This window comes from Neopsephotus bourkii, unplaced genomic scaffold (genome assembly GCF_033783945.1).
Source record: "Neopsephotus bourkii isolate Nb327-2 ecotype Australia unplaced genomic scaffold, CSIRO-AGI_Nbou_v1 NB_518, whole genome shotgun sequence".
Taxonomy (NCBI): Eukaryota; Metazoa; Chordata; class Aves; order Psittaciformes; family Psittacidae; genus Neopsephotus; species Neopsephotus bourkii.
In genome coordinates, this window is record NW_026901019.1 from 476,604 (window position 1) to 495,876 (window position 19,273).

At 38.0% G+C, this 19,273-nt stretch overlaps 1 protein-coding gene and 1 long non-coding RNA gene across 2 annotated transcripts in view; one reads left to right on the forward strand and one right to left on the reverse strand.

Moving 5' to 3' along the window:
- The window catches only part of CNIH3 (cornichon family AMPA receptor auxiliary protein 3), a 60,236-nt gene extending 49,816 nt beyond the window's left edge, over window positions 1-10,420 (forward strand). Inside the window, exon 7 of the transcript XR_009725014.1 lies at window positions 9,574-10,420. The gene's annotated coding sequence lies outside the window, so the exon portion shown is untranslated. The remainder of the gene's footprint in view (window positions 1-9,573) is intronic.
- Window positions 10,421-16,019: 5,599 nt separating this feature from the next.
- LOC133210756 (uncharacterized) lies at window positions 16,020-18,793 on the reverse strand. The gene is made up of 2 exons (XR_009724998.1): window positions 18,515-18,793; window positions 16,020-16,288 (listed from the first exon to the last, which is right to left on the reverse strand). It is a non-coding gene; the product is annotated as an uncharacterized LOC133210756 (long non-coding RNA).
- Window positions 18,794-19,273: the final 480 nt, after the last annotated feature.

A 19,273-nucleotide genomic window follows, 5' to 3' on the forward strand; every position in this document is an offset into this window, starting at 1 on the left:
GGTATATAAATGAATTATAAACTTGTATAAAATAACTGGTGGAGGAGGACTTTTATCTAGCTTATCTTTCTTATAACAAAAACAATGGGAGCACTGTAAGAAAATGAGAGGCATGGATGTGAAAAATGAGAAGAAATACATGCCCCATTCTAGATTCGATTATCAGGACACCAAATATTCAGTATTGTTCCATGTGAGCTTACACCCTTACACAGGTAACAAACATTTCCATAGTTACATTTGAAAGAATGAAACTTAGAAGAGTTAGAAACTCACAATTTTGAGGAGCCATCCAGCTGCCAGTGGCTTGAGTTCAGTACCTGATTTAATCCTATGATCAGCTTATCTATCAGAAAGTATTTTCCAACAGGAACTGTTCTATGATTTTCCACTTTGTTCTGAAATGTCTAGAGGGAGCTGCAATCAGAAATAGCAGCTGAAGCCAGATGGACCATTGCTTTGTTTGTTTAAGGACTCTTGATTCTGTTCCCAAATCACCATAAATCCAGAACATCTACTGAATTAGAAACTGCATTTCAAATTAAGAACTTCTCTACAATGAGAATAAAAAAATCAGAAGCTCCTAGATGACTTCAGAGTGTAAGCCTAATTATCACAAATATTTGAGTATTTACTTAATTGAGCTAAGGATCCTAAGAATCTCTGGGAAGTGAGATAAAACACTTGTCCACATACCAATAATTCAGTGTGTAGGAGCAAACAGTAAGAATTTGTCATGTGGTAGCTCTTCTTCAACAGGTCTTTGAATTTGCATTTGTAAAGCAGTCTGCAGTTTCACAGGCCATTTGCACTGGAAGTGCCAACAGAGAAAGTTAATGCAGGGTAACCAATGTATTCTTCAGACCTTGGTTGCTCTTTAGTTTCATTTTCCCTACAGGTGAACCCTTAAACTCCTAAATAGTTAACGACACTTAAAAATGCTATTTGAGTGTGCTCTGATTGCTCCTGTTAACTGCAGAGAACATCCTTTAATCAACTAACCAGAAAGGATAAAAAAATAAGGCAAAGCCAGGTAATCACTCCTTAAGAAATTAAGTTCACGTGGTTATCAGAATTGAGAAAATGAGAGTTCAGTTCTTGGCTGTTGCACAGCCTTCCTTTGTCACTTTGGGCAGACACTTCATTTCCCAGGTCACCATCTCCTAACTTGAGGTGGTAGTGCTTCCTTTCTCCTTCATTTTATCTGTCTTGTCGTTTTAGATTATGAACTCTTGTCCATGAAGCCATTTCTTTCTCCAAGTAATGCCTGGCACTGCATAACTGAAATTGGGAATTTCATGTCTAGATGGTATTACAAATAATTAATGCTTTTTCTCATGGGAGCAAGCAACTGAATTCAGTGGAATCAGTCAAAATGTATTTGTTCCACTGTTGGTAATATTGGTACCTGACCTGGTTATGTTGCTGTGCCTTAGGGCCTGTTGACAAACCTAAGTGTCCTCTAGCCTCTGAATGCATATAATGCTGTAATTTGATGCTGCCAAAAAGTACTGAAATGTAAAAATAAATCCAAACAGCTCCCCATTTCAGTATACTCTAACTATTCTATGATTCTGTGATTTTGTACCCTTCTAATTCCTCTTTGCTCTACCCTTTATCATTTTCCTTTATCACACAATGATGTCCTGCTTTACTTTTAATTCAGAATTGCATAGAAAGCAAACCCAGTGCAAGGTCTGAGTAAAACAGTGCCGCTGGTTCTAATCCCTGTCATTTTTCTGCTTGTGGACATTTATTTGGGAACAATATCTTATTTTGGCTTTAACTAGGTAGAAGTGGAAATTGGCTGTTTTGATAGAAATCCTTTTTTATTCTGGAATATGAATAAAGCCACATGTATAAGGAATATGACGTTTAAACATATTTATCTGCATTAGCACAAATTTGTTACTAGGCTAGATAGAAGTTGCCTCCATTTGACAAAGGTTGATAGTTTTTTTGTAGACATAACCTAGCTGCAAAACAGCAGAGCTGTGTTCACAGGCAGGAATGTGCTGCAATTGCAAGCACTGGTGTAAGCCTTTCCTAACCTTCTGCAGAATCATGCAGGCTACTAGTGGGCATTTGGCCTATGAGCTGATGCACCTGATTTTGCATTGCAGTGGCTGAGGAGTGTTCACAGGTTAACACCCCTGTAGGACCAGTGTTCATTATTGCACGGGAAGTAAAACCATGTGGGAAGTTAGAATTTTAAGCAGTGCCAAACTTCTGCAAAGTGAGTTTAACAGTTGTTTCTTCCACCATGGTTCCACACTTGATTCTGGCCACTTAATGTTCTAGACCCTTGAGTTCAATACTGAAGTAGACTAGCAGTTTTGTATGTGTGTATGCATTTTTGTAAGAGATTACATGGGGTGAACTATAAAGGAATGTAAGGTTTTTCTATATCCCTTTAATTGTCCATTTAAAAGCCTTTAAATACTTTGGTATTTAACTTCATGCTCCTTGATGCTATCTAGAAGCTAAATAAATTCTTGTCTGTTAACGTAATGCACAAAGGGAAGTGTTCTTCTGTTGTCTCTGTGTATCTACCACTTACAGCAGGTCTAATCAGTAATGTTACTTAACGGGATTACACTGAGCAAGAAGCAGCTGCTGTATTTCTGGACTGCAGTGGCTTTTCTAAGGCATTAATTTAAAATTCCCTTCTGACAAGTGCTGCTGGTGGGTTCAGAAGAGCTGCTGTGTGGTCATTGTGAGCCACACCACCTCAGGTCGCTTGAGAGCCTTTTTTCAAGGGGTGTTGAAGACACTCCCTGAAGTGGCTCATTCTTTGACTCTTTGGCCTTGAAAACCTAACAGCAGTTAGCAAGGTCTGCTGGAGAAAAATGAGAGCTGATCAGTCCTGCTTGTAATCCAGAGCACTGTCATTCTTCCAGCAGCAGCCAAGTGCTTTGGCTTTCAGTGAAGGAATCTGGTGTATTTTTCTGTTTGCCTTACACAAGTAGGCAATGTACCTTTAAGTTAATTATTAAATAAGATAGTTAAATTGTTTTGGAAAATGCAAACCATTCTTTCACTACCTGTTGCCTTTAAGTAGAAGCAGTATTTATCTTCCAAAAGCTTCCTGAAGTGGTCGTGGCAGCAGCAGAATTCTAATGCACCTTCTCTCATTCATCATTTGAAGTCTAAAACAACAAGCGATGAATCTTTGATGAACCTTGTCAAGCTTCCTTCCGATTGTAATAGCAGTTCTAAAGGCTTCAAAAGTTCAGAAACAATTTGTTATGACTGCACTTACTTTTTTTCCTCTACCAGCACTCAGCACAGTGCTGAGCACTGATACATGACTCGATTAGAAAGTCTTGTCCCTATATTTCTAGTGTAAACAAAAAGCTATGTAGCAAACATTAGAAGGATGTTTTCCAGAGAAATCCTAATAAAAGCTGCCAGACTACAAGGATCCTTTCAAAGATTATTTTGTTTATATTGTTGTAAGTGTAATCAATCAATTGACAGTATCTAGAGACCATCTCTATCCCAGAGCACTGGGAGTAATTATGACTTAGTGGTGCTTTTTTCATGTAGTCACAGGGCTCTGTTTTCTCTCTGCAACATGTTTTAACATCCATGAAGCACATTTCTATCTCCAGCAGGTACCTTGTTCCCAGACCTTGGTACAGGTTTTATCAGAGACAAATAGTGTGCTCTCAAATGAGGACATTACTTTTGTCATCTTGGTTTTGTGCCTCTTCCTGCTAAAGGCTAGTCTGACCTACTGCATGCAAGCACTGAGAACTCAAAAGACCAGGAAATTTGTTCACTCGTAACCCAACCTTTGCAGTCACTGTATGTGGTTTTTTGTCTGAATTAAGTCATATCTGCATGGCTGCCTTGTTTCAGGGCTCTCATAAAAACAGAGCAACTGATCTACAGACAGTTTTTGACACCTTGCAAACCCCAAATGGAGCAGAGCTGCTTTGTCATGTCCTTGCCAATTATCAGGAGCAATAGGCGCTTGGTAGGACTCCACCCTGCCTTGCTAATTCTGACTGCTGGAGTGTCTGTTTGGGAACTGCTATTAGCTGGCCCATGCTGAGGTCAGCTTTCTTATTATGTTAAATGATGGACTACTCTATGAGTTCTAGCTTTGTTTCTCCAGTGTTTCTGTTCAGCAATAAATTGAAGTGCAGTAATAATGCTGGACAGGTGGAGCAAAAATATACAAGTTGTTTAATGGGCTTCTGCCAATTGGTACTGAGGGTACAGACTCCATATATCCTTTCAGGGTATTTATCAATTCTACCCAGCTATGAAAACTTCAGTTTCAGTCACTGACTATTTAACCTGCAGGTCATATGTGCAGAGGTGAATTTATGAGGAAAGCTTCTTCATCAGTAGTAGGTGACAGAGGTCACCAAGTGATGATGCTCTTTTGAGCCTCACTGTTGAGTCTGTGGTTTCTCTAGTATGTTCTGAAAGATCTCACAGTGTTGATCTGTGTAATTCATTTAACTCTGACTAGTGACAAAGAGCCAGCTTCAGTGGCTGAACTCCTTGCTGTCCCTCATTGTTCCCACTTGGAAAGCCTTCTTCATTGTTTGCCTTCTCAGTTTTTGACAGGTAATGCTGGGGCTACAACTTTTCACAAAAATGGGAAGTTTGTGTATTTACATTAGGTGTCCATGCATAGCTGAGACAGCAGAATTCCAGGAAACCAGAGTGTGGATGAGGTGGCTGTCCTGTGTCTTCACTGCAGGTTAAGTAGACTGACCTTGTCCTGTAATAGATGCTGATCTTTTGTAATGTAAGCCCTGTGAAATTCCCGGGATCATCATATCAGTGGATGTTTGTACCTACCTGTCCATAACAGCTGTCTAGCTCAGCAGCTTATTTCTTATAGTGGCCAGAATCTCAGAGGAACATCTAACATTTAATAGATGTGAGACAGTCTGTATGTTAAGTCCCATCCTGACCTTTTATAGCTGGAGATTGGTAGAAGCTCCTGAAGTCTGTAGTGAATGTGCCTGAAACATTAATTATGACTAACACTAATCCAATTGAATTTTGGGGTTTATATTGCCATGGGCTCTGGAATTTTATTACATGTTATTTGGGGACAAAAAAAATACTGCTTTGGAATATAATCCTAGTTTAATTGAAAGCCCCTATTCCCTTTGACTATGAGATTGGCAAGACAGAAGTTCTTGGTGTATCACCTTTACAATATTCATTAGCAAATTCTATCAGGAACCAATTTGTCTTCTTTTTTTTAGTGATCAAAACTGCAATGCTGAGTGTTTCTGCATTTTTTTTTCTATGCCCCATTTCAGCCATTCTCCCTGTTTGTGATACCATAACTGCATGTATTTTAAGATTGAGTGAATTGAACAACATTTTTGTATTCTCTGTATTACTCATTTTTCTTTAAAAATCTGGACTGAATCTTTTTGGAGAGTTAGAGAATTTGGATCATATCTTTGGGACTAGAAGAGAAAACTCTCAGGAAAAAAGGCAAAAAATCTGTTCTTCTCAAACAGTCAATTCTCTTACAACCTGAGAAGTCTGAGTTTTTTACCAATCAGTGGTATAGGTAGGAGGTCATCTCAACAGGCCCACCAGAATCTGCCTTTTTTGAGGTAGATTTTCTGCGTTATTGCTGCAGACTTGAGGAGCAGCTGAACTATTGTACTCTGACACAGGTTCAGTATGTGATCATGGACAAATGGCCTAACATTTCTACACTTCTGTTAGTTCATCCTTACAATTGAGATTAAGATACTGCACTGTAAGGTTTACCTGTAGCTTGTGAAGGAATTTGAATACATAGAGTGTGACACATTTCATTAACAAAAGAAATCCTTTTCTAATGAAGAGAGGCAGCCTATTTTAAAATGTAAATGCTTGACAAGGAAGCTGTCCTGGGCTCAGGAAGAATAAGTTTATTTCTGATTATCCTAATGGCTTATTATCAGTGAGGTATCACTTCATTTTCAAGAACATCGATTTTCCCCTCTCTCTAGAATTGGGTGAATGTTGAAATATCCATCTTTGTAATGAATAAGGAAATTTTCAGATAGAAAATATCAGAGAGGAGAGAACATTATTTATTACCGCTCACAAATACTGTGCACTTTGCAATCAAGGTATTTTGAATGGTTAACAAATTGCATGTGCTGCTATGAAAGTTGCCTTGGCAGCATAAGCATTTAAAATGCTGTTGTTGAATTATTTTGTTTTTAAGAAATTGTAAGTCCTTATTTGCATAATAGCCCCAAAAGTTCTTCAGCTTAGCTCCTGTTTGTAAGAAATATAATTCTTTTTATTAGCACTGTGATTAATTTGTAGACTCATGGGTTGCGACACATGGCATAGGAGTCTTTCAGCTTTAACTGCCTGATAGCTCTCAGGAATGTGCTAGTTGACTGACAGTTGTCAGAATTACCTAGTTTTATTTGCACTCAGCAAGAGAAGGAGGAGACAACAGTTAAAGCAGTCTGTAAAATGGTGCTTCTATAATCTTCTGGTTCAGGTCATTGAAATTAATTCACTTGAGAATCTGTTCAGGAATTAAAACTCACATAACTGATGTTGGTGCCTGGCAAGTAATCACTCATTTCAATTACCAGAGAACAATCCTTGCAGGTTGAGTTCTGAGTTATAGAAACAATTTGTAATAGTGGATCAAAATGCATTTAATTTTTAATTGCAGTATTTAATTTATGAGGTAAGTTGGGGTTGCACAGTGGTATACCAATACCATTACACTTCAAGCTCAAAAAATGGCAGATAAAAGCCAAAAATCATAACATGGTAGGTATTCATTATGCTATCAGAAAGTTTGGCTGAAATCGTAGCAAGTTCACAAGGAGATGTTATACTTCTGTTCACCAAGTTCTTAACTGTGGTGCCTAGGGCAGGACTAGGTCCTTCACACCACTGATGTGCAAAACCCAGAATTCCTAGGACTCTAAAATCCTGGGGTAAAGAGCATACTTGTTTTAGAGTTGGCTTAGTTTGAATATGGTTGTTGTAAAAACTTTTCATTTATTGCAGGAATTACAAGTCTCTTCCTATTTTCATGATAGAGAACATATTAAAAGCAACTTTTAATACAACTTTTGATGTGCCCTGACACTGTAGTAAGACTAGAATTTCTGTTAAGTTTCTACATTAAACTTGCTGTCTGAGCTCAAGCTGTGATAGGTATCAAGCAATTTGATTTTATATTAATGTTCTCAGAAAACAGTTTTGGTTTCATGAGACCAAACTCCTCACTGGGTTATCTGTAATTTGTGACTATTCTGCATAATCTCTAATTTGGCTTTCTGGTTTCTGAATTCCTCCCAGCCATTGGAAGAAGGCGGGTTCATAAATACTTCCTACAGACAAGAGGTGAGAAATAAGAAAAAAAATGTTAATTTCTGTTTATCAATTAAAAAAAATACTCTGTTCTTGAGAATGTTTTTTCTACTTCTCTCTGTGGCTTTGATAGGATCTTGGGGAAAATCTGCTGGTTCATCTTCAGAAATGAGTAAATATATTATTAGGCTGATGTAGCCAGGGGACAGACTGCTGTTGCCTGCTGTTTCTATTGCTTCTAAGTACTCTGTGGCTTGGAAAAAGGCAAAAGGAAAATGCTCTACTGCTAAAACCACTAAAAATGGGGAAAAAGGCAAAAATCACTCACAAAAAAAAAAAAAATTTAAATAAATAGGTACTCTGGAATACAGAAAATCTTAAAACCGCAGAATTGCTAAACTAAAAATGAAAGAATTCTGCTCATAATTGTACAAAACTTCTAAGGATCTAGGGGACTTTCAACTTTTATTAGTGTTATGATAAAGATATGACACGCAGGAATAGCACATTGGATGAGTTGGCCAAGCCAGTGACTATTCTCAAGTCAAAGGTCATCACTATCCCTGTAGTTTACTCCCGTAGCTATGTTACGTCAGCTGTTACGCCATTTCATAGCTGGACATGCAAAAAGAGAGATGAAGGTCGAACAGTCTGAACTTCCAAATAGGTCTCTATAACTGCATTAAAAATCCCATCTCACCGATTGGATATTTGCTTTCTGCTCAAGGACTCTGGGTACTTGTGATCCATGACTTTCATCCCATGAAGTGATGGCATTTGACAATCTGTGGATTATACAGCAGGTAATGGAGAACTAAGCAAAGTCATCAGCTATCCAGTGATAGCAAACCTTCTCTGAAAGACTAATGACCCTATTTGCCTAATTACTTATTGCATAGTTAACTGCTTGATTTAAAGTAAAATTATTTTTTAATGTAGATGTGTTATCACACAGGATGTGATTTTTTTTTTTTGGTCTTTTTTTATTTCACCGTTTCTTGCCCTGCTGCTATTATGTTCTGTGCTCCCATGGAGCTTAATCCTCATATCTCTAAAATATTAAAACCACTTGAGACCCAAGGTCAGTGTTGCCATGCACACAGTGAATACTAATGCAGAAGCTCTGCTTCATATTCCAGACTGAGTGACGAGACTTCCAGGAGGAGGAAAGATCAGGAAACCTTTGAAGTGCTGCACGAACACTGACAGCTTTATTATAGTTTAAGTCAAATCAAAAGAAACATGTTTAACAAAAGAGTTTTTTAGGTGTTTTTGTATTTAATTAGGAAATACCACATAGGAAATGTGATTTTTATTTTATGGTCTCTATTAACTGCATGTCTAAATGCAACTGTACAGTTTCTGTAAATGTGATATATACAGAGAGTGCATGAAAAGGGGCTGGATAGAACACTTGTGTGATTGGCAGAATCCATACACAAGCTAACGTGCAACAGACTGTGATTTATTTCTTGGCTTGTTAAATTGCGTAAGTGGAGTTTGGAGTTGCCTGGCAAGGGTCAGCAGTTACTGGCTCCAAACGTTGATGCTGTACTTGTGTATTGCCACAGTATCTGAACACAGCTCATAAATACTGGATAGGTCTTCATACTGTCTCACTGACTAGAAGGACCTGGTGATAAAGGCATAAATTCAGAGTCAATGCTCTGTACTCAGGAGGAAAGAATAAAGATGGCATGAGAAGCAGACTAAATCAGGCTGAAGTAATTGATGGAGGCAAAAGTCCACGAAGGATGTGATGGTCCCTTTTTGTGTGTGTTTCAAAACAACTGAAAAGATACAAGGAACTGAGAGAAGTTGAGTGCCTGTTGGTAGTGAGCAGCATGTTGTCCCTTGGGTGAATGTCAGGGGGCAGAAGAGGGATCCTGCTCCACAAAGGTGGGGGATGCTTTCCTGTGCTGTCTGCTTGAGACTGTGGAGATCAATTGCCCTGGCCAACAAAATGTCCCAAGACAGCGACACAGACACAACGTGAATCAACACAGACACAATGTGAATCGGTCCTGTGGCTCCCTCAACAATGAGTCTGACTTGAGGGAGGATTCCAAGAGAACCTGACCCTATGAAAGGGCAACCATCCTTCTCTGTTTTCTTTCCTTCTTCCTTTCCTTTCTCCTTTTCTTGCTTTACCTGCAGTCATTTATAAAAGCAAGAACTTGCCAAGACTTTTGTTCCTCCTGGCACAGTTTTAAGGAAGTTTGCAGTGAAGTTAATTGTTTTGTTTTACAGACTCTGGAGGATCTGTGGTTTCTCCCGCAAACCACACAGAGTGTGGGAAAATGGAGAACAGATGGGAAGGAAGGGAAATTTAAAATGCTGAATACATTTGTTCTGTCTTTCCGTATATGTTTCTTCCTGGTCATCTGAATTCCAAGAAAACACAATGAGTGGAGACTGGGAAGCTTACAATAAGAGCACAGGAGTGAAATAATCATGGTGAGTACAATCCTGAACTTCAGCTTGCTGATTTCCATTTCTAATCAGACTTGTCTCATGACACAGAGTTAAGTGAGAATTATAAGCACTGTAGGAGCTTATGCTGTCACAACTGAAATCTGATCATTCTGCATCTGTTGTTTAATTAAATCTGCTTTTAAATTCCATGTTACATGACCTTAAAGATTGTTCTTCATTTGGTTTTTTTTCACCTTTTAATCTGAGCTTCTAAACCTGAACTGCTCCATCATACTTTTTCCCTGAAAAGTAGCTAGTAGTTAAATGTGTTATTTTTATGGTAACAATCTCATTCATGCTTTGAAGCAAAGGACTGAATATTCCACAGTGACTTAAACTTTGACTTGTTTTTACTAAGCATAACTGATCTGATTAGTTATTTATGGAGGTAATTATGTGACTGCTGTTCCATTTGAATACCTGCAGGAGTGTAAAAATTATCACACAGGATTTCCAGCCTTTGGGGGATTGCATTTCTGATTTCAGCCTTAACAGCTCAGAGGCTGTACAGAAAATGTGCGTGTACAAGCATCTCACAAGTTCTTTCCCTACTCAGTGGAAACTGTGAGCAAAAGAACAGTCTAATGAGGCTCTGCTCTGCCACTAATCTGCACAGGGCTTTTTTTGGAGCAGGCTTTTTATACAGCTCCCCCATTATTTTTTTTTTTGCCATTAACTTGAATTTTACTTAGAGAATTGAAGTGACTGAGCAGTGGAAGTGACCACCTCTGTGTGTGGGTTTTGGGCTTCTCTGCAGCTGTAGTTATTTGATGCCACCATTTCCTAGCTTCTTGAGTAGAACCCTGAACATCCCAGATTTCTCTTTTGTTAAAAAGCTATGTCCTTAGTGGTAGCATCGAGCCAACATTTTTGCTTTGAAAGAATTTGTATAACTTTTGCCTGTTACCTTTTGTTTCCCCAGAGTAGCTTGGAATTGTTTCTTTCTTCTAATTGTTTTTGTCTTCATCCCTGAAACAAATTGCAAATGATCAATTTATTCAGTTTATATGACTTAATGAAATTCACCTTTTTTTTTTTTGCCAGAAAAATATATTCTGAAACATGAACTAACTGAAAATTACTTTCACATATAGGTTATTTGTTGTGAAAACTATTTCTTAATATTGAGTCCAAGTCTGCAATTCCTTACTCTGCATATGATGCTGTTTGCTATCAAAAGTAGTTTAATAGGAAGAGAGCTGTTAGGAATTTATGATGGTCTGTGAGAAATATAATGCTTTCACAGTGGTCTAGCGTATTTTATACGATACATTCTGTTCTCAACTATGGAGGGTTCTTTAAGCAAAATGACCTTTGTCTTAGCATTCACTGATACATCACAACGCAGTGGCTCTGAAGAATGTTGCACACATCTGCTACTGCTCTCTTATGAGATATCAATTTTAGTTGACTAAAACCAAATTTTATTAGACGTTAATACCAAAGTCTGCATTAATTTAATTAATGTGATATTTGCACACCTAGTCTTCCTAAAACAAATCCTTTTTATATCTTGCATTTGGTTTTAAAGAAAAGTATGATATTGTGCCACTTTAACATTCTTTGAAGATTTGTTGCATAGTTCTAGTGATATATTATCCTTTCTATGAACAAAAAGCTCCTTTAAAAAGTTGAAAAAAATTAGAGGGATTTAAGTATATTTCTTAAAACACTGAATTTAAAAGGCATGAGATTTTGGATGGGAGACCTATCACTTTTGGTGAATAATAACACTGAATGACAAAACTGGGCACAACTTCTCTTATATCTCTATTTAACTTCACTTTCAACTGGATCAAGTCTTCTGTATTTTTATTGAATTAGCACTGTGGCTTCACTAAATTTTCTTCTGATCAAGTCTAGAAAACTTACCCTTCTATATGTGATGCCAGTAAGACACTTGTCCTTTTCTGTTTGACTTAGTGTAGGCAAGTTTTTGTCAGACCCAGCAATTTTTTTTTGCAGCATTATACTTCATCATGTTTCATGTAGATTATTTCTCTTTCTGGTTTATGTTACAGGAGACTGAAGTGATAGTCCTCAGCCACTGGAGAAATTTTTATTGCAGGGTACATATAGTGTAGGCAGAGCAAAGGATTCACATATTCACATGATTGCAGGGAGATGAATGTTATTATTCTGCTGGGTTGTCAGTTGTTAATAATTCAAGATAGCAACAGCTGAAAAATAACTATAGAAGTTACACCAATCATGTACTCTTAATAAATCAAAATGGAAGGACTTTCACTAGTGAGGCAAAACGAGGGCTAAGTTTGCTTGAAACTAGCCCTGTAGTAGCTTTAAGCTAACTGGAGAATATCCTTTTTACTTTTCAGGTGTAGGGTCTGAATAAAGTGTGTGGGACCAGACCACTGGCGTAACAATTCCAGACAAACAGTCATTGCACAGGAACAGGTAATTGTGTAGCACATAAGCAGTGGTTTCCCTGCACCCTGAGAAACAGAGCACAGTACATCGTGGTTGGTTTCCAGAGTGCGAGAATAACTTACAGCACATCAGAGAAAGCTCTATTAAGAGGTAAAGGTCCCTTCCCACTGTGTTTGACATCATGTGTGTGAGAAGCCATGCAGTGGAGACAGGCAGTAGGTGAGAAGCAAAGCAATTCCACCTAATGAAGCTTCCCTCCTGCTGACTGTTGGGAACATGATGCTCCCGAGTACTTGGATGTATTTTTTTGTCTGGGCAAACTTGACAAGAAAGCAGTGACTTCTGCTTTTGCACTAATATTCGGTGCTCTGAATTGCCTAAGAAGCACAACTAACTACCAAGGAAAAAAATTCTAGCTGCTTTTTTTGGAGCATCATATACACATGTGCTGCCTAGATACTTCATCATTAATGTATTTTAAGTCTGAGACTCCTTAATTAGAATAACAACTTGAAATTGCATGAAATCAGTGCAGGATGCAATTTGTATCAGAAATGTCCATAGTAATTATCAAGACTAGAGATGACCCAGACATGATTTAACTGAAGCATCGTGAACAAAGGAAATTAAATAAACACTCGGTGTTCCTGTGAGATGACAAAAGTGAGTCCCTGATCACTCCCTCACAATGTGACTTTATTCAGAACTGATCTGGCATGCTAATGCAAGGATTACTTCTTGCTGTTAAACCCCTCTGTCCTTGTCTTCAATATGATTTCAAATGGTGAATTCCTTTAACAATATATTAGTAGTTAGTGAGAACATATGTCAGATTTCTACAGAGAAGTAACTGCATCTCAGGCAGTGACCCCTGAGTACACTTAGTGAATCTTCTAGAGGAAGCCCCTATAAATCATTAACTGTCTAATAACAATATGATCAATACATTAATCATAATCAAGTTTTGGGACTTTAAACAGATTGTGTTAGGTTATGTGATTAAAGGCTCCTCTCCACGGCTCAAAGAAGCATAGAAGCACCGTGACATGCGGGGGAAATGCCAATAACTCAGGGGTTTACTGCCTGGGGGCGTTGAACATATCATGGGATGCTGGGGAAGAACACGTAGGGATTGTAAAAGATCTAAGGTGTGATGCTTAGAGGAACCAAAGATGGGGAAAAGGATAGATTGAAGTGGTTCGAGAAGGAAGTATGAGAAAACAAAAGGACAAGGGGATAAAAGGGGAGAGCCATGTGTAAGCAGGGATGGTCAGTATGCTTGTCACAGAGTGGCTGCTTGGAGGAACCAGGAGCTACAAGCCAGCTACTAGTGAGACCATGGGGTCTGGGGCTGACTAAGACCAGTTTGCATGTCTGTTTCTCTGTTTGAAGCAACTGGAGCAGAGAGGATCTAAGAGCCAGCTGCTGGGGCCACTGTGTACATGTATGTATGTATTTTCCACTAATGGATCTTCACCCTGATCAGCCAGAGAGGGGAACAGGAGGTGGCCATTGGTGCTGTCTGTGTGTGAATGAGCATTTCTGCCTGGGGTAATGTGTATGTGTTTATTATCTACTAGCATGAGAGAAGAGCAGTTTCAGGTATCCTCCAGTTACCATAAGGTGAGCTTTCCTGTATGTGCGGTACAGTCGAGTATGGGGGTGAGAGGGACCAGTGCTGAGGCAAATATGAGGATAACTAGAAGCAAGATAATCTTGTTTGTTCTGGGCCACAATTAGACCATCTCAGGGCTTCTGTAAAAAAAAAAAAAAGTTACTTTTTCTGTACCTTTTGTCCTGTTTATCTGTAAATATTGTTATATATGTTCAGCTGTTATTTGAATAACGTGCTGTTGTTTGTTGTGATCCTGTCTAAGGATGGACTGTGGGTAGTGTCAAGAGAGGTTTCTTACTCAGCACTCTCTATCTAGTATGAGCTCAGCTGCAATTTTGAGTACACAAAGGATGCAGCTGCTCAGCTTCAGCAGAAAGGTAGGCAAAACATGCAAGTCGTGGTGGCTACACTGCTGCAATGCAGACCTTGGTGTTTGATATATCTCTGCTTCCCTCCTTCAGACAAAGTTGCAGTTGCACTCAAAAGAACATGTGATCTGGTGGTCTTCTGCTGACTGAATAAGGTGATGTCCTGATTGATTACAGTTAACGAAAATACAACACGGTACTCAGGATTTGTTTTCCTTTTTTAAGAACACGCTTACAAAGTGAGGAACTTCATTTCACAAATGTTAGTGTCTGGCTTGTGGAAACTAATGTGCTATTTCCTGAGAAATTTGGAAGTTTCTAAAGTTTCTTTTGACAAGAGTTAATCAATTTACTGGAACTGTGTGTGCAGCTGCTTCAGTTTTATTTTTACTAGATGCACAATAGAAAAGATCCTTCTATAAGCAAGTTATTACAGTTACTATGATCCTGCATTAGCATTATTAATATAAAATGATTCCATGTTCCCTTAGATTCTTCCCTTCTTCTATGAATGATCTACAAGAGCAGCAGTTTTACTGTGTTGCAAATATGCAGTTTACAAATACAAGAATTATTCATGATACTGTTTCAGCTTGAATCTTCCATCCCAGAGAAATGAAATTGTTGATTGGCATGAGTAATCCGTCAGGGATATGTATCTTTGCCAGCTCAATATTTTTCCAGCAGTCTTGTAATGGAAATGAGAAAAACTTGTGTGCATATTTGTATTTATGCACTAATGGCTGACAGTTTTAATTATTCCTTAATATTTCTATTTAAGGCACCAAACATTTAATCATCTGATTGCCCAGAATCTTCCTCAGCTTTCCATCAAGTTTATGAATAACTTGTAATGACAGATGGCAAAGGGCATCTCCTGACAGTTACTGACTGACTGCCATTGCTGAGACATAAAAGTCTGTAGGAGAATGGCAATACTGACTTCACAAAATAAAATCCGTGGTTAACAGCTTATTACACTTTCTTCCTAATCATATGTTTCCTAGGTTTGTTCTTTCAGAACCTCTTGGAATTATATGGAATGATAGCTGTCTACTGTCAGGCTAGTTAGTTGAATTTCCTGCTTTTAATATTTTTCAATAATAGGGAATAATGAAAGCCATTGTAAACTGTGGGCCAATAACAGTTTTGAGCGTGTTGGCAAAATACTTTTCTGTGAATATCAGAGTGTTACATGGAACACAATCATTTTCTTTAAATTAATAAATAACAAGAGTTGGACCAGGCTCCTGACTGCATATTTGTTGCCAGTATGTGCTGCTCCCTTCTGGCTTTCTTGAAGACTAGAACATAAAACACTTTAGGGGAGACCATCATCAGTAGCTTGTCTAGCACGTTACTGTGAAAGCCATGCTTGTAAAGAAGATAAAAATTGATCTTTCTTCTTTATTAATACTGTTTGAAGGATCATCTTTGACTTCCCTTACTAGGTTCTAGACTAGCCCTGATAGAAATTCAGTATCTGTTAAGTTTGCAGAGCTGACACGCATGAACATTTGTTACATCTGAAATGAAATACTGATGACAAAATTCATAACTCACAAGACTGAAAGGTGGTAAAATTAGATTGGTTATTAGGACAAAATTCTTCCTTGTTAGGTTGATGACGTGCGGCACAGGTTGCCCAGGGAAGCTGTGGCTGTCCCATCCTTTGTCAGGTTATGCAGGGCTTGGAGCAACCTGGTCTAGTGGAAAGTGTCCCTGCCCATGGCAGGGGCATGGAACTGAATGAGCTTTAAGGTCTCTTCCAACCCAAATCATTCTGTGATTCCGTGAAAATAAATCCTGCAGAAGGCAAGGTCATGAACAGCTCAGTTCTCATAAAGTGGAAAGTTTAAATATATAAAAGTAAATTATGTTTATTTGAAAATCATAGGGGTCCAGCCTACATTGCTTCATTGCTTTTTTATTTTTCTTTCTTGTGCTTTTTTTTTTTTATAAGAGTTGCCATATTAAAAAGTATTTGTTTCTGATCTCTGTATAATGCTTAGGCTCCTTCCAGTTCCCAGCAGGAAACAGTCTGCCAGCTGAGCTAATTGTGGAGTTGACAATTAAGGCAAATTCTGAGGGCATTTTCTCTGCCTTTGGTACCTGCAAACTAAGAAAGAAACCATACATGAATTTCATACTGACGTAATGAAATTTGATGAAAACATTCATAAAGCAATAATATTTAGTTCATATGAAAAAAAGAGCTCAGAAGAGTACTGCCAAAGTTTCATAAGGACAACAATGTCTTTTTATCAGGGAACAGTCTGATTTGCAGTCTTGTCAGTTTTGATGCAGTATGTTTAGGGGGTTGTTTCTGTATCTCTACAACATGTTGTTAATTTTGTTTTGTACTATATTGTTTAAGTATATAATTCTGTTCCTTGCCCTCTTTGTGCTTCTCTTGAAACTGATGTGTTTTCTCCACAGCAGGGATAAATACATGTCCAGAAAGTTCTGGAAGCAGATCCAAGAGGAGCTGTACTGCTGAGGCTTTCATGCCTCCCAGTATGATACAGGAGATGCCTGCACTGTGGTGGAGGAGGAAAGGTGAGCACTCTCACTGTCAGTAGGTAACTGTTTTGCTCAAAGGTGTGTGAGTTTCAAGTTACAAGTTATGAATCAGAGAACTTGTGAGTTAGAAAGCTCATGAATTAAATGGTGAATTCCAATGCAAAGGGGATTGAGCCCTTGTTTGTTGTGTTTGTTTTCTTTCCAAGTAAGCTCAGTAAATATTTTCATTTACAGAGTATCTTGTCCTGAAAATTTGAGAGATCCAAACAGACTATGACCTGTATGCTTTAATTTTTTTCTGTGAAAATACTTGTTTTTGCTGTGCAACAGAATCTGTTGGGAAACAATCTATGTCACATCCATAGAGCAGTCACGTTAACGGAGTCTGATCAGTGTCAGTGTAGTTAATGTGAAAGTAATTCAGTGTGCTGTAGGCTGCACATGTGATAGGAAAAGAACTACTTGAAAAATAAAACTGAGAGCCAGGGAACATGACACTCCACTGGCACTATATTTTGCATGTGAAAATTCAGCATATTTTGAAGGTAAGTGGGAGCAGTCCTGCAGCAAAGAGAGACCCAAGAGGTGTTTCAGCTGGCTTGCAAAGGTGAGCCTGAGCCTCAGAGGCTGCAGGGGAACACTGGCTTCCACCAGTGTACACTTCCTATTGCCCATACCTCTGCAAAAGCCACTCAAGAAGATTTCAAGAAATTTCTTCTTTACTGGATGCTGCATGAGTGTCAGAATGCTTTGGCCTCAGAAGCTGGGCGTACACTTGCATAGTATTTGCTATTTTGAGCTGTACTTTTGTACCTTACAATCCTAAAGAAGGTGAGATACTGCTTTTCTTTGGAGAGGGTACAGGTTATACTGCAGAAATACATTTGATTCTGGCTTCTTCATATTATACCAGTGAGTAAAATTGTCCTATATAGTATGCAATACTAGCTAGCTGATATCTACAAATAGGTTTCTTGTGAGTTAGTCGGTATTTATCCTTGTAATTCTTGGGATTCCTGGCACAGCAGGTGTTACAAATATTCCTTCGCATGAGTACAATACAAAGAATTTGGTGAAAAGCTGTAGGATTCAGGTGGATCCAGCTGCTATGCAGATTTAGCGTGTTCTGGTTATTTTTGGTTATGAACACTGAATGTACTATTTACAGATTTAAAGAGTTTTATTTAAATATATTTCATTATGATTCATGCTTATGAATCATATGAAAAAAAGTGGTTCCTCCTAAGATTCCCCTACCATTCCTGAATGCCCTTAGATTAGTTTTGTGATGTTTTAGGGTCAGAATTACTTTAGAGACCTTACTTCATATCCCCTAATGAAATACAGTGCTTGCTTTAGCATGCTGTACACTTTTCTGCATGTGTTCGTTTTAATTTTGCTTGCTTTATTTGGTTAGGAGCATGTTATCCTTCAATCAATTTTGCAGTAATGTTATTTATCTCACATGCAGAGGCCTGACCCTACATAAATCTGTCATATGTAACAAAAAAAGGTAAAATACTGGAAGTTAATTTGACAGCCACGTAGAATGTTTCTGGTTACAAGTATTGACCAGGTTCATGCAGTCATTTAAGTCAGCAAACATAACCAGAACTGCTTCTCAAATTAATTGCATCCAGATTCATAATAGAACTTAGAAAAGAATTTTTTGTTCTTGGATTAAAAATGAACAGTTTTCAGCTGAACCTGGCCTAGAATAAGAGAAGCGTATTGAAAGTCTCAATTCTCATCCTTTCTAAATGTTTCATAAACCCCAAGCATTTATAAACAGGAAAATCTGCAGATACAAATGAAGCCATACATTTTAACAGCTGGAAAATGCTACTTTCTTCAGCACTCCAATTTTCTATATTGTTATAGCTGGTCAATGTTAACTTACAAGTAGCTTCAGTAGAAGCTTTGCATGTAAATCTGTCCATAAATGGAAAAACAGATGAGTTTCCTGCAAGTACTTAATATTCATTATGTCTCTTGAGATTCAATTTCCTTAGTATGACGTTTATTACTGCTTCACCAAGGCAGACTCATTCATATTAATGTTTCAAAAAATCATGTTTTAAGTATAAGCATTTCAGATAAATAAAAGGATTAGTCACCATTTACATCTTCAGGGAAAGCCACATGGTCAAATCAAGCGTGGATGAGTTAGCCCTGAGCAAAATTTTCCTTTGCAGATTTCTGGCAGTCAGGCAGTTCAGATAAAATATCCGTATATTTCTTAAAGTACACTTTGTTCTTTTAATTATGAAATAAGGTTATGATTAATGAGAAACATAAACTGTATGCATTGGTGTCTCAAGAAAACTTTTAAACAGACCATTTTCAAGAACTGAAGTACTAAGTAGTTTTATCTTTAAGAAGTCCCCTTTAGTGCATCATGACTTTGAAGGGCTAGTAACACATCTGATTGTTTTACCTGACTGTTTGCTTTATTAATGTCTCTCTGAAAGTCCTACAGCTTTGGGTGTCTCTCTGTGATGCAGAGTCATAGTACAGAAATTGTTGAGAGAAGTTACTCTTGGCTTTACTCAGCATTACTAAGTAGCAGTTTTCACCAAAA